This window comes from Dasypus novemcinctus, chromosome 27, assembly GCF_030445035.2.
Source record: "Dasypus novemcinctus isolate mDasNov1 chromosome 27, mDasNov1.1.hap2, whole genome shotgun sequence".
In the NCBI taxonomy this organism is placed as follows: Eukaryota; Metazoa; Chordata; class Mammalia; order Cingulata; family Dasypodidae; genus Dasypus; species Dasypus novemcinctus.
In genome coordinates, this window is record NC_080699.1 from 6,051,928 (window position 1) to 6,067,236 (window position 15,309).

At 34.8% G+C, this 15,309-nt stretch overlaps 1 protein-coding gene across 2 annotated transcripts in view; it reads left to right on the forward strand.

Annotated features, from left to right (window-relative positions):
• Positions 1-15,309, forward strand: part of CNTN5 (contactin 5) — a 1,236,361-nt gene that overhangs the window by 988,185 nt on the left and 232,867 nt on the right. The window lies entirely within an intron of this gene.

Here is a 15,309-nt window from a genome sequence, read left to right on the forward strand (position 1 = left end):
AAATGTTTTGTCTATACATGATTTAATAAGTTCCTCAAATTCCACTTCAATGTGGTCAGGCTTCTTTGCCTTCATGTTGTTTTGGCAACAATTAGGAATTTCACCAGGATATGAAGAAAACAAACACTTTAAGCTTGTTGTTTTAGTTTCTCATTTTGGGTCTGCAGAGTTGACAGTCTACAAGGTATCTATGATAATTTTTAAGTGATGGGTTTCCATTTTAATATTAATATTAAAAATAATATAAACATACTCTGAATCTTCTGGATAATACCTTATGATGAAATAATGCCAAGTATACTTGTATCCATGTTTGCATTTTTTTTACAATCATGCTTTTTTATAAGATTACATATTTTATAAGGATTACATACTTTATAAGATTACATGTTTTATAAGATTACATATTTTATAAGATTACTTTAATTGCCATAGGCAATGACAAATATGGAGAAGTATATTTAGTGTGTAAAGATGCCTTAGCAAGGAAAAGGCTATCACATGAAGAAGAAAGAAGAAAAATTATGAGAAATTAAATCATTAAATGGTGGTCTGCATGTGCCAAGTTCAAAAGTCTCATACTTTATCAGTCATTATCATATTCATGTTGCAAATGATTATTCAAGTTTGACAAGGAAATATCTTCTACCATGTTAAAATAATATTGTTTATTATTGTTTTAGAGTTTTCATTTTGTCTATAAGGATGAGCAACTTATGTCTTATTTTATGTTTGTTCAAATCTAAGTAACAAAAGTTAACATAATAGTTAAAATTATTTAATTCGACATTAGGAGGCTATTTGGGAAAAATGTTTTCTTTAAATATTTTTGGAATATTTTGAAATATTTAAAAATTTTCCTTAGAATATTTTGTTTCCCATCTGAGTCTGAAAAACACTGTATTGCCTGTCTCAGACGAAATACTTTGTGGAATGATTGGATTCAGCTCAGGCCAGAGGCTCAGTATTGCTTGCAAAGTGTGATCAGCTGGGATTGGCATAGGTCAAATTGGTCATCTTGTTTTGAAACAGAATTTCTCTTTCTTAGTGGGGAACTAAATCACAGACTGCAAGTTGAGTGTTTCCAGGTAGTTAAGTCAATAAAATGCTGGTTGAAATTTTTGGATGCTGGCTCATGCAAATGTAAAGAAAAAAGAAACAGAAAACACCTTGGCACAAACCTTATCAAAGCAGAGGGCAATTGTTTGGACTGCATAAGAGAATAGATAATTTGCATGGATTGGTTATCGTTCTTTTCTAAAGGTATGAAAATTTTATAGTGTTGTCAAAATAAAGACACCCTATAAGTACCAGGCATCTCATGTGAAGAGCATGACTTGGTTTTATATTTGTGGGTGGCAAGTGAATCTCGTCCAATTTATTTCCATTCACCGTAAAAAGGTTCTTCATCAACATTATACTCTAAGTTTTCAAAAGTAGGTGGCATCTCTCTTGCCAAAGCAAAAATCCTGAGAGGTGACAGGATTCTGAGTTTTCTATTAGAGGAATGTAAGTATAATAAACTTTTATTTTTCAGAAGTTGAAAAATACTGTTTCTGAGTTTCCCAGTTTTCTTGTTCCCCTTTTTTTCACTGCCAACTCAAAATACAGTGATCCCAAATGCAAATCATTCAGTTCTTCCAAATGCAATACTTCTGGTCAAAGCGTTGTTTGAAAAGGAGGTGAAATGTGAGGTATTTGTACTTCCATGAACTGAAGTACAGGCAAGCCTTGATGACACTGACTTAGCATTCTGCCTCTGGGATCAATGTCTGTAGGTTTTAGCCTGGCTTTATTTAGCATAACAAAATGCGTACGTATAGTACATTTTCACTCTGAAACTGATGAGCACGTATATTAAGATAACATATTTACTAATGTATGACTTATTACAATAAACTGTTCCTATCTAGTGGGAAATAAATTAAACTACATGCATTATGAGACTAATATATTTGGGGAGTGGTATGATTGAGAAGAAGTCATAGCCCATTTTTAATTGAGTGAGAGAAAATGTCTGCTGTAAATTATGTTACATCAAGAGTTATATGAGATTGAGACCATAATCACAGTGTTCTGTCCAGACAGTATAAAAAATTCACAGTGCCATAAGGATTACTGAATACATTTCAAGAAGGAGAATTCAATTATGCTATTATACTTAATTCATTATGTATCCATTAATAACAGCCTCTATGAATAGTCATGACAGCTACTGCTGCTCCAAGGGTATGCATCTTCCTAATTAGTGCTAAACTTATTTCAGATTACCAGCTTGTGCTATTTGGCTGACCCTGTGTCTGATACCACAGCAGAAACAGACAATTAAATGTTCCCATAGTCTGAATCCTAGAGCCACTCGACAATCATATAAGCAATGAGCAATAGGACATAGGGGAGGTCCCTGCATTGTCAACTCAATCTGCACACGTTATAGAATATTAGACCAACTGGATCCCTTATTCATTCATGATTTTGTCACAGTTTGGAAAACAATACATCACATCATGATGTCAACTGTTCCTAGTTCCCATCCAGTCTTCCTTAAACCTACCCATCTCAGACACCAGTTCTGCCTCCTGGTCATAGAGGAAGTGTTGATAAGTTTAGCAGCTCAAGTCACTCAGCACCAAGTCAAGCTGGTGATTAGTCTGATGATGACTTTGTGATCCAGTTTGAGTAATGAATGTCTACGACCAAGGTCTCAAATTCTTTCCCTGAACTTGTAAGTGTTGCCTTTTGCCTGAAGCTCGCCTTGACAACCTGCCCGATTTGCCTGCCTTTCTAAAACTGAAGTCTTTTTCTTTCCAGTACTTTCTACCTAGCAGAATTTTTCCTCTAACCCTCCCACCAATGTATGCATGGGGGGGTGGGAGAGTGGAGTAGAAGGGCAGAGGGTGCATGCATGACCCTTTTTATCAGGTCACTGTGTAACTATACCTGCTTAGGCCTCATGCAACTGTTCCCCTAGGTGAAACTGAGGTTATCCCTGGTAGACTTGCCATAGCATGTTTCATCTCTCTTGCTAGGCATCTTCTAAGCTCTCATTCCAGTGAAGTTCCAGATTCTATCCTTTCTGTTTTTCCATGTCTATGTCTTTCATAGCCTTCTAAGATATGGCCCACATGTTGGGCACTTTATATATATTTCTGAATTAAACAATTATTGAGAGAGTAAATGAATTAATGTATCTAGTGAAAAGTTAAAAAGTTCATTTATTAATTTAAAATGCCTTCAAATATTTATTAAATTGCTATTATTTATTTAAGTACTATGAATGCCAATCCATCTGTCTGTCTATATTGGATAATCCCAGATTTCATGAAGAATACAATCTAGTTAGATAAAAAAACATAGAAATATTTGAATATTAAAATATGAAGCTAAGATTTAAATAGTAGTAGAAAGAATTCCTCAAAGCAGTATAAGGAAACACACGAAAGTGAACATCCTGAAAACATGTATGATATCATAAAACTTTAAATATATGTATTACACGTTCTTTAAAAGTGTGTCAGTTATATGTGATCATTTATTTTATTATGGAAATTTTAGATAACCTCTCCATTATAGAACATACCAACAGTTTGATAAGCTTTGTAAATAAAAATTAAACTGGAAAGGAAGGGGTCAGAAAACAGTTAACTTTTCTAAGAATTCCAAAAGTTTCATCATGGGGGTACAGATTCAAATCATGGTTAACTTTTTTTGACTACAGTATATTCACCATTCATGTAAATCTACGTAAAGTCTATTTACCACTCGTCCAAACAACCACAGCTTTAAAAAGAAAACTTTTTAAAACTTGTCCTGCAAGGACAATTTTCTGTTATTTAGGGTTTGTTTTAAGGAAAAGACAACCAGCAAATAGCAGTTTCCTATATTGGCAAATATATAAATAATAGTATTCTATTGGGGAAAAGGAGTTAAAGTAATAAGGTATTATAAGAAAAACATTTACATGTAAGAAATATATCACTTTCAAAGCATAACATTATGTCCTGAACAATGGCATAATGTAATAAAGAATTTCAATTGCAGAAAAAATGATATCTAATTATAAAAAAAAAGGCAGAAACACGCAAGGTTGAATTTGAATTTAGAGTTTACTGCTAATGCAATTTTGTAACAATTGAAAATTATAATCAATTATTTATTTTATCAACAAAGTGCCAAATAACCAATTTGTTTACTTTTCCTGGCCAAATTTTGACTGAATCTGCCAGATTTTATTTGGTTTTATTTTTTGTTTCTTGGTTTGTTTGTTTGGAAAGGGGGTTTCAAAACACAACCTTTCCCACACTTTTCTGTTTCCCTAAGAAAATATCTAAAGTCCTTTCCTAAAGTTTAAAATTTGATAAATAATAAGTAGGACATAATAGGACTTTTAGAAGAAATCTGATTTTTTTTAAAATTTTTTTCTTTATTTTTAAAGAGGTTTTAGATTTCATAACTGTTACATCAAAAAATATAGGGGATTCCCGTATGCCCTCCCCACACACACACTTGCCCACATTAGCAACACCTTTCGTTAGTGTGGTACATTTGTTAGCATTTGATGAACAAATATTGAAGTGTTGCTACTAAGCAATACTTCTATAGTTTACATTATAATTTATCCTTTCACCACACTTATAAAACTGTATAAGTTTTGACAAAATATTTACTGGCTTGCATCCATCATTGCAACCTTGCGAAAAATTCCAGTATCCACAAAATGCCCCATGGTACACCTGTTCTTCCTTCTTGCTCTCTTCAAACCTCTGGTGACCACTGAGAAAAAATCTGATCAATAAATTGTCTGCCTGAATATTATGAAAGACTTCATTCATGTGGTCCTAAATGATATACCTACAATATATAAGAAAATACATTGCATTTGAGTTTGAATGAATTGTTAATATCCCAGACTGGTCAATATGAATTACTCCTCAAACTAGAAATCACATTATCACTAATATGATGACAACTGCTTGTAAGTCTATAGTACTTACAATTTACAAAGCACTTTAACCTTGTGGTAATAGCATAATCCAGTGTATAAAACAGAACTTGGATGCCCTGCTAATCCTGCAGACTATGAGGTTTTGTCAAGTTTGCTAGTCTATTTCCTCATTTAAAATTGGGAGAAAAAAGTAACCTTGTTACTTTTTGAATGAGGTTCTGTATGTAATATGGAAAGGCCAGTGCGTGGCACCTAGGAATTACTCAACATCCCCTGTGATGATGATGATAATGGCGGTGGTGGCCTTGGCAGTGTTGGTGGTGATTTAAATCTTTGACTCCTTGAACACTGGCACCAATTTCTGTTTTCAATAGTTGTGGATATTCTTACCACTCCATTTTTCCTTATCCAGTAAGTAAGGAAAAGGATACTTGAGTTAAATTACCACCTGGGACTAAAAAATTCTTTTAAGCCCTCTACATGGTAAATTTATTATTCATCCAAATCCCTAAATTGGAAACATCAGGACAGCAAACCTCCCCTTCTTGTCATTTATGCCTGCCATTGTCCACATTCATCCTCTTTACCTACTCCTGGTTCAGTATCTTTGGAAAGTTTCTTGTACTAGCAGGCTTAATATTTACTTGTCCCATAGTCACTTAATAGTTCATGTGCAAATGGGTCAATACAGAAAGTTAATGAAAATTGAAAAGCCTTTTAGCAGTGCTTTGGATTGTTTTTTGGTTTTGTTTTGTTTTAATTGCTTTTCTTTTTTTTTTTTTAAGGCATCTCCATACTTTGCACAGCTTTTTAATATCACCAGCACATATGCATTTAGGTTCCTTTATCAATCATGTCCGTGTAAGCTACAAATACTGATAAACTCCAAGAGTACTAGAAAGTAAAACATTCCCTAGGGATTTTTTCCTCTGCTGTACTTTCATTTGGAATGTTCTGCTCATCAAACTCATATTGGATTTTCACTTCAGCTCATTATTTCCATTACATGGCTATTAACTTTTGTTAAAATATAATCATCCAAAAGCTCTCCAGCAGTGCACAAATATTAAACCTCCATGTTACATTTCAATTTCCTCTAATTTTTGTGGACAAAGACTGTCTTGGCTAAAATGAAGAATACATTTTTTTGTTAAATACACAGCTAATTTTGTTTCCACCTACACATATAAAAATAAACTATCAGTTATTAAGCCTCATAGAAAATGCCATCTATCTTTAAAAATTATTTATAGCGATTGAAATCTTAAAGTAGTTTAAGCCCCAGTGTTCATTTTTGAGTGGAGGGGGCTACAAGTTACAGAGATAATGGGCTATAATTCAAATGGGTGCTTAAGAAATCCTCCATCCAAAAAATAAAAATTAAACTATGAAGCAGGTATTGTAGGATGACTTTTCTTTTATGGGATTGTACTCTAAGCAAAGACTTGAGCAAAATCCCTTGTGCTATTCCTGCTCATCAAAGGAGCTTCGCTATGGTAGTTTTCAACTTACTCATTTGAAAGGCCTAGAAAACTGCATTTGAAGTTCCATCCTTTGACTTCCAGGGGGAATTCACGTAGTGTTTATCAGGCTGCAGAGATCAAGCTCATGCACGGGTCAGAGACATGGACAAATAGACACTCGGTGTAAGCCCTGGAGGCCAGTGCTACTGAAACAGGGTCTCAGTGCTCTAAGAGGAAGAGGAATTCACGGGTAAAATTAGGCCGAGTTTCTGCCCCTTTGCTCCCACCTACATGCTGTGTTTCCTAAAAAACAAGCTGCTTTGTTGTTTCCTCTGTGACAATGTCATTTACATATTAAGAACCTATAACAATGTAGGTTCTAGGTATCCTGGTTTTCTTCAGTGTCTAAGAAATTGAATATGAAGGGAATAAAAAAATTCATATATCAAGAATAGATCAGTTGATTCCCTTTGTAAATTAAAATTTCTGCAATGAAAGAAAATAAATAATCTAAATGTTATTTTATCTCAAGGAAAGAAATTTGATAATTTAACATCCTAAGATTTAAAACCTGTGTAATGCTTACACCCTATAATGTGTTATCACTCAGGAATGATAACTTCCTGTTCCAGGTCCCTGAACTTAAGGGGATAAAGAGGAAAAGGCCCAAATTCTCATTATGATGGAGTCAGGATACTGATTTCCTGGTTTTGATAACTGCACAAGGTTCTGCCTGATTCAGCCTCCTCGCTTTCCATTTAAAAATGTGAATGAAAACACAAAAGGAAAAAAATAAAAAGTCACAGCAGCATTGTAAATTAAGAATACTATTCACAGCTTCTAGAAAGGCTCACCTATTCAAGCAGAAATAGGCTAAATTAAGAAACAGTCAATGGGCCATTCAAGCCTAGACGTCTGGAAGGAACTACAGCAGAGGCCAGATCAGAAGACGCACAGGGAGTCGTCCAATGCTATGGTTAAGAAATGGGGCTCGCTGCAGAGGCAGGCAGGAACCCCACCTCCCAGAAGACCCCTCGGGTGGCAAGTTGCTGCTCTGCCCGGTCCACCCAGTCGGCACTAACCCAGAACCAGCTGGGGGATTATGAATCCAGCAGTGGAGGCCGGCCAGGGCTGAGAGGGCAGGAGTCCTAGCGTGTGAAGCTGTCGGTGAATAGTGATAGAGAGCAGTGTACTGATATCCCCGGGCCCTGGTGATGGTATACCTCCATGCACTACTGCTAGCAAAAAAGAAATTCGGTCTGTTTCCAATTTTCCAGGAGTAAATTTGCCTCTACATTGAGGCAAATGAGGAAATGGGACCAGACAAACATCCTGCCTCCGTGTGGTTGAGCTGCGTTCGAGCCCAGCTCGTGTCTGACAACTGCCTAGTCGAGGTGCACGCGACTGGTCTGCAGGCTCTTAGTTGAGGAGGGGAGTCTGGGCCACGGAGAGGCATAGCACAGGGAAACCGAGGACAGCACCAGCTGACCGTCTGCAGACCTGCGAGCGTCAGCGCTGAAAAGGCGTGCGAAGGACAGAAATCTGTTATACGTAAAAGCTAGATAGTCGCAAAAATAGTAAGATGTCAAGCAAATGTAAAAAGATTGATTTCCAAGAATAGATAAAACATGAAAAATTGAAGGGCGTGTGCATGTTCGTATGCATGTAAGTGTATGCATGTGTCTAAATAAAGTATATTGTGGGATTCCCAAAGCCACAGATACTGGCAAGTATCTGACAGTAGGTTAGGTACAGGGCAGCACAAGTAAAGAGAACTAATCTCTTTGTTTCACCAAAGAAAAAATCAGAAGTCATTGTGTTTTGTTTTGTATTCAGTAAGCAGAAATAATACTTCAAGTATAAATTTTATTTTAATGTATTTTTTATCGAAGTATATCATTCATACATGAGCACGCATAAACAATAAGTGTATAGTAAAGATTGTGAACTTACAACATCACACAGGGGTCTCATACATCACCCCTCCACCAACACTTTGCATTATGTTAAAGCATTCTTTACAAACTATGCAAGAGCATCATCAAAATATTACTACCAACTTAAGTCCTTATCTTACATTTGGTGTATTTTTATCCCAACCCACACTATTTAAATATATATATATATATATATACAAATATATATATATATTTGTTACAGATGTTGTGAACTTGCAAAACAATCATACAGATGTGTAGATTTCCCGTACAACACCACACCATGTTGGAATATTTGTTACAGATTATGAGATAATATCTTCAGACTATTACTGCCAATCATGGTCCATAGCATACATTTGGCACATTTTTCCCATACACCTCCATTATCAACACAGTACAGCTTTGGCATTGATGCAAGAACATTATAATATTGCTGTTAACCACAGTCTATAGGTCACACCAGTTATGGTTTTCCCATGTTTCTCTATATTCCCATCACCCTGCAATAGTGATGTACATCTGCTCTAGCTCACAGAAGGACTCTCTTGCATTTGTACCCTTAACCACTATCCTCATCCACCTCTGGGTTCACTGTGTTATTCAGTCCCTAGATTATTCTTTAGCTTTCTTTCTATTGACATTTATTTCCCCAGTTTACCTTTTCCAGTCACAATCTCATTTATAAACCAGTTGCTACTCACTATAATGTGTTACCATCAACTCTATCCATTTCCACACTATTACATCAGGTTAATTAAAACTTCTACATACATTAAGCATCAGTAGTTCTTCTCAACCCTCCTTTTATCTCCTCATAACCTATACTCTAGGCTTTAATTCCATGTGTTTATTATTCATATTTAATTCATATTGAGACCATGCAATATTTGTCTTTTTGTGTCAAAGGCACTTCACTTAGTGTAATGTCTTCATGACTCATGCATGTAATCACAGGTGTCCCAACTTAATTTCTTCTTACTGCAGTATAGTGTCCCATCATATGTATATACCACATTTTATTTACCCATTTATTAGTGGATGGACATTTGGGTTGTTTCCATCTTTTGGCAATTGTGAATAATGCCACTATGAACATCAGTGTGCAGATGTCTGTTTGTGTCATGTTTTTAGTTCTTCTGGATATATTCTTAGTAGAGGAATTGCTCCATCATATGGCAGTTCTATATTTAGCTTCCCGAGGAACCACCAAACTGTCTTCCACAGAGGCTGCACCTTTTTACACTCCCACCTACAGTGAAGGAGTGTTCCTATTTCTCCACATCCCCTCCAGCACTTATTGTTGACTGTTTTTTTAATAATGGCCATTTTATGTGGTGTTAGTTGATATCTCATTGTTGTTTTAATTTGCATTTCCCTAAGAGCTAGTGATGTGGAACTTTCTTTTATGTGTTTTTGGCCATTTGTATTTCCTCTTTGGAGAAATGTCTATTTAAATCTTTTGCCCATTTTAAATCGGATTGCTTGCTCTTTTATTGTTGAGTTGTATGATCTCTTTATATAGAATGGAAATCAAACTCTTATCAGATAAGCGATTTCCAAATATTTTCTCCCATTGACTGGGCTTCCTTTTCACCTTCTTGATGAAGTCCTTTGAATCACAGAAGCATTTAAGTTTGAGGAGGTCCCATTTATCAATGTTTTCTTTCATTGCTCTTGTTTTTGGTGTAAAGTTTAAGAATCCACCACCTACCACCAGGTCTTGAAGATGTTTCCCTACATTTTCTTCTACGAGCTTTATTGTACTTCCTTTTATATTTAGGTCTTTGATCCATTTTGAGTTAATTTTTGTAGAAGGTGTGAGATAGGGGTCTTCTTTTTTTCTTTTGGCTATGGATATCCAGTCCTCCCAACACCATTTCTTGAATAAACTGTTCTGCCCCAACTGGGTGGGCTTGACAGGCTTGTCAAAAATCATTGGGCCATAGATGTAAGGATCTGTTTCTGAACCATCAATTCAGTTCCATCAGTCTGTGTCTATCTTTAGGCCAATACCATGCTGTTTTTACCACTGTAGCTAGGTTATATGATTTAAAGTCTGGAAGTGAGAGTCCACCAACTTCACTTTTCCTTTTTAAGATGTTTTTGGCTATTTGGGGCCTCTTACCCTTCCAGATAAACTTGATAGTTGTGTTTTCCATTTGCTTAAAAAATGCTGGTGGAATTTTTATTGGGATCACATTGAATCTGCATATCAATTTGTGTAAAAGTACATCTTAATGATATTGAGTCTTCCAATCCATGAGCACGGAATGTTCTTCCAAGTATTTAGGTCTTTTTTAAAATTTCCTTTAGCAATGCATTATAGTTTTATGAATACGAGTGCTTTGCATCCTTGGTTAAGTTTATTCCTAAATATTTTATTCTTTTATTTGCTATTGTAAATGGAATTTTTTTTCCTGACTTCCTCCTCAGATTGTGCATTATTAGTGTATAGAAACACCACTGATTTTTGCACATTAATCTTGTATCCTGACACTCTACTGAAATCATTTATTAGATCTAGCAGCTTTGTTATAGATTTTTTGGGACTTTCTAGATATACAATCCTATCATCTGTGAATAGTGAAAGTTTTAATTCTTCCTTTCCAATTTGGATGCCTTTTATTTCTTTTTCTTGACTGATTGCTCTAGCTAGAACTCTGGCACTATATTGAACAAGAGTGGTGACAGTGGACATCCTTGTCTTGTCCCTGATGTAAATGGGAAAGCTGTCATTCTTTCACCATTGAGTACAATGTTATCTGTGGGTTTTTCATATATGGCCTGTATCATGTTGAGAATGTTTCCTTCAATTCCTATTTTTTGTAGTATTTTTATCAAGAAAGGATGCTGTATTTTGTCAAATGTCTTTTCTGCATCAATTGATAGATCATGAGGTTTTTCTTCTTTGATTTATTAATGTGGTGTATTATGCTGATTGATTTGCTTGTGTTGAACTAGCCTTGCATGCCTGGTATAAAACCCACTTGATCATGATGGGTAATTCTTTTAATGTGTTTTTGGATTCGATTAGCAAGTATGTTTTTGAGGATTTTTGCATCTGTATTCATTAGAAAAATAGGTCTGTAATTTTCTTTTTTGTTAATATCTTTATCTGGCTTTGGTATTAGGGTGATATTGGTGTCATAGAAAGAGTTTGGTAGCATTCCTTGTTCAATTTTTTGGAAAAGCTTGAGTAAGATTGGTATTAAATCATCTTTGAATGCTTGGTAGAATTCACCTGTGAAACCGTCTGGTCCTGGGGTTTTCATTTTGGAGAGCTGTTTGATGACTGTTTCAATCTCTTTACTTGTGATTGGTTTGTTGAGGTCTTCTATTTCTTCTAGCATCAGTGTAGATTGTTTGTACATTCCTAGGAATTTTTCATTTCATCTACATTGTCTAGGTTTTTAGCCTAAAGTTGTTCATATTATTCTCTTACGATCTCTCTGTGGGGTCAGTAGTAATGTTCCCCTTTTCATTTTTTATTTCATTTATTTGCTTCTCTCTTTTTTTCTTAGTCAGTCTAGCTAAGGGTTTGTCAACTTTGTTAAATCTTCTCGAAGAACCAACTTTTGGTTTTGTTAATTTTCTCTATTGCTTTTTTGTTCTCAATTTCATTTATTTCTACTCTGATCTTTGTTATTTCATTCCTTCTACTTGCTTTGGGATTAGTTTGCTGCTCTTTTTCTAGTTCCTCCAGCAGTCTAATTAGGTCATTGATTTTAGCTCTTTCCACTTTTTTAATATAAGCATTGACAGCTATAAGTTTTCCTCTCAGCACTGCCTTCACAGCATCCCATAGGTTCTGATATGTTGTATTCTCATTGTCATTCAACTCGAGATATTTATTGATTTCTCTTGAAATTTTTTCTTTGACCCACTGATTATTTAAGAGTGTGTTGTTTAATCTCTCCATATATGTGAATTTTCCCTTTTTTTGCTGCTTGTTGATTTCCAACTTTATTCCATTATGATCAGAGAAAGTGCTTTGTATAATTTCAAATTTTGTTGAATTTATTGAGATCTGCTTTATGATCCAACATATGGTCTATCCTGAAGAAAGATCCATGAACACTTGAAAAGAATGTATATCCTGCTGTTCTGCGGTGCAGTGTTCTGTATATGTCTATTAGGTTTAGTCCATTTATCATATTACTCAATCTCTCTCTTTCTTTATTGATCTTTTGCCCTGATGTTCTATCCAATGCTGACAGTGGTGTATTGAAATCTTCAACTATTATTGTAGAGATGTCTATTTCTCCCTTCAGTTTTGCCTCATGTATCTTGGGGCATCCTGGCTAGGTGCATATATTTTTATGATTGTTATTACTTCCTGGTGAATCATCCCTTTTATTAATATGTAATGTCCTTCCTTTTCTCTAATAACAGTTTTGCTTTTAAAGTCTATATCATCTGATATAAGTATAGCTACCCTAGTCGAGTATATATTATATTTTTAACTTAAAAAGTAACCACTGGTAGAATTAAAAATGTTCTAAATCATGGTGACAATATAAGTAAATAGTCATAGTCCATATATACATATACATATATATAATTTTATACAACATAGTAATTTTTGAAAATGTTCTTGAGTACTTAAGGACAATGAAAAATGATGATGGAATATCAATGGAAGAAATAATTGTGTGAATATAATAAATTTTATTTGAGGAAAATACATACACATGCACGAATACATTAAAAGTTCTGGATATAAACTTGTTCACCTAGGTAATTGTTCACACACATATTCTCTAAATGATAGATTAGGGAAAATTTGAATTTTCTTCTTATGCTTCTCTGCATTTTACAAAATGTATATAAATATTATGTAACAAGTTTATAGTCAATGAAGAAAAGTTAAACACTAAAAATTTGTAGGAGGAAACTTCTTTAAAAATGGCATATGCTTCTAATCATATAATTTGATGAATTTTTATTAGAGATGAATCTTTTCAAAGGGAAGGACAACCTCAAAACCCTCCTGCTACATTTTCTACATCTTCAAGGAGAGAAACTACTTGGTTCTGAAAACAATTCAAAGGGATTACCATAGTCTTTTAGTGATACATTATAGAAAAATTGATTTGATTGACACACAAGATTCAGTTTTAGCTCCATTTTGGATAGATCCTCTTTTATTCTACCATCTCAATTGAACAGACCTTCAATCAATAGAAATTTAGATTTTCAAGCTAATTTAAGCTTATGATTAACAATTCTCCCCTGGGTTTCCCTTTTTTTTTTTTTTTTTTTTTTGCCAGTACAATTTATCCTAAGATGTACTTTTGATTTTCCCCCACCTTCCTTCTGCATATAAGCCATGCTGCCCCCATAGCCAGAAGAATTTTCCTGGGGCACAGCTTTCATTGTGTCATCCTCCCTGCTAAATCTATGGATCTAAATTTTCTATTGATTTCAACCATAATTCATTAATCAACATTTGAACTTCTCCATATTTTACCTCATGTATTCATTAATTTGTCTAAAAAATATTGTGTTGAACTGTATGGTATTGCCCTATCTCTCAAAAATGGGTGAATAGCAAGAGTTTCTTAGGTGGCTTTATCAGATACTTTGTAGTGCCTGTATGCTGTCGTGCTAGGTGAAAGGAAGAGACTAGAGTAAAACACGCAGGGCCCCTGCCAACATGGAGTTCACCATCTGGACCTGCACTGTTAACGGTTCAACTCTCTTCTTCCCCATATGTTTCTCTGTCCCATTTCTGCCCCTCTCCACCCCACCCTCACCCAATTAAAAAATAATTCCCCCAGTTATTCACTGTTCAAACTACACTGAACATTCACAATTCCCCAAAATAGTTCCTGCATTTTCTTCCCTTTGGACCTTTGCTCACACTTCTAACTTGTCATCTCTGATATACAAATTTTGAAATTCAAAGAGATTGAGTGACTTTTTTAAGATCATCCATGCCAAAGCTGGACTTTAAGCCAAGTCCAAAATTAGTCAATGATTCTATGATAATCCTGGAAATTAAATTGCTTAATAGTGATATTGCATTTAATTTTGCATGGGGAAATGGAGAATAATGTTGGAACCCCTTTCAGCTGATGAGGATTCAGCTTCCCAATCTATACTCAGAAGCTTCATGACTTACTTCACAGGCAGTTTTCACACATACACATACCATGTCTCACAAATGTTCTGATTATCTACCAAATAAGAGAACTTAATTTGAGTCTAATTTTCCTTCCAATAGAAATCATAGAGTCAAATAGCAAACTAAGAGACACAGTGGCCAAAATTTCATCTTCCTTTTATTTTCCTCTTTCATCACCTTATTTTACGATAAGCTAGACCACATTGATATTGCCGATCCACTAATAAGAAAGATATATTGCTCTCTTTTCTGTTGAGCAAATGTTATAGACCAAATAATTCTAAAAATGGTGTTATGGTGATGCTTCTGGGCTATCTCTTCATATTTTTCCCTGGGGTAGATCTACGCTCTTCTAAGGGAGACTTCAATGTGACTAAATTTAATCTTAGAGAAGGAGTCATCCAAAATAATTCAAATCTCATTGAACTACAATATGCTCACACTATGCCATATAGTTGAATAAGGATGAATGCAAAGAATTCTCACATTTTAAATAATTCCATTTTCACATTTTAAATAATTTCATTTTCAGTGGTATGTTTTAAATAATGCAACAATATCTTCCTATTAATGACAGCCATTTAAACACAAGAAGATTTATATGTAAGAAAGCCCCAAATTCTTTCCTCCTGTTATTTCCCTAATTTAAGTCCCAGAAAACCTACAGTTTCCTATTCAAGGATCTTCAGTTTTTTCCCCTCATGGCAGTACCAGTCTGTCTCTTGTTCGCCTTTATTTTTTTTTTAGCTGTTAAATCTAACAAAGCAAGCCTTAACTCCCAAGAGAGAGATAACATTGAGAAACTCAGATAATTTAAGCTGTAAATGACAACAA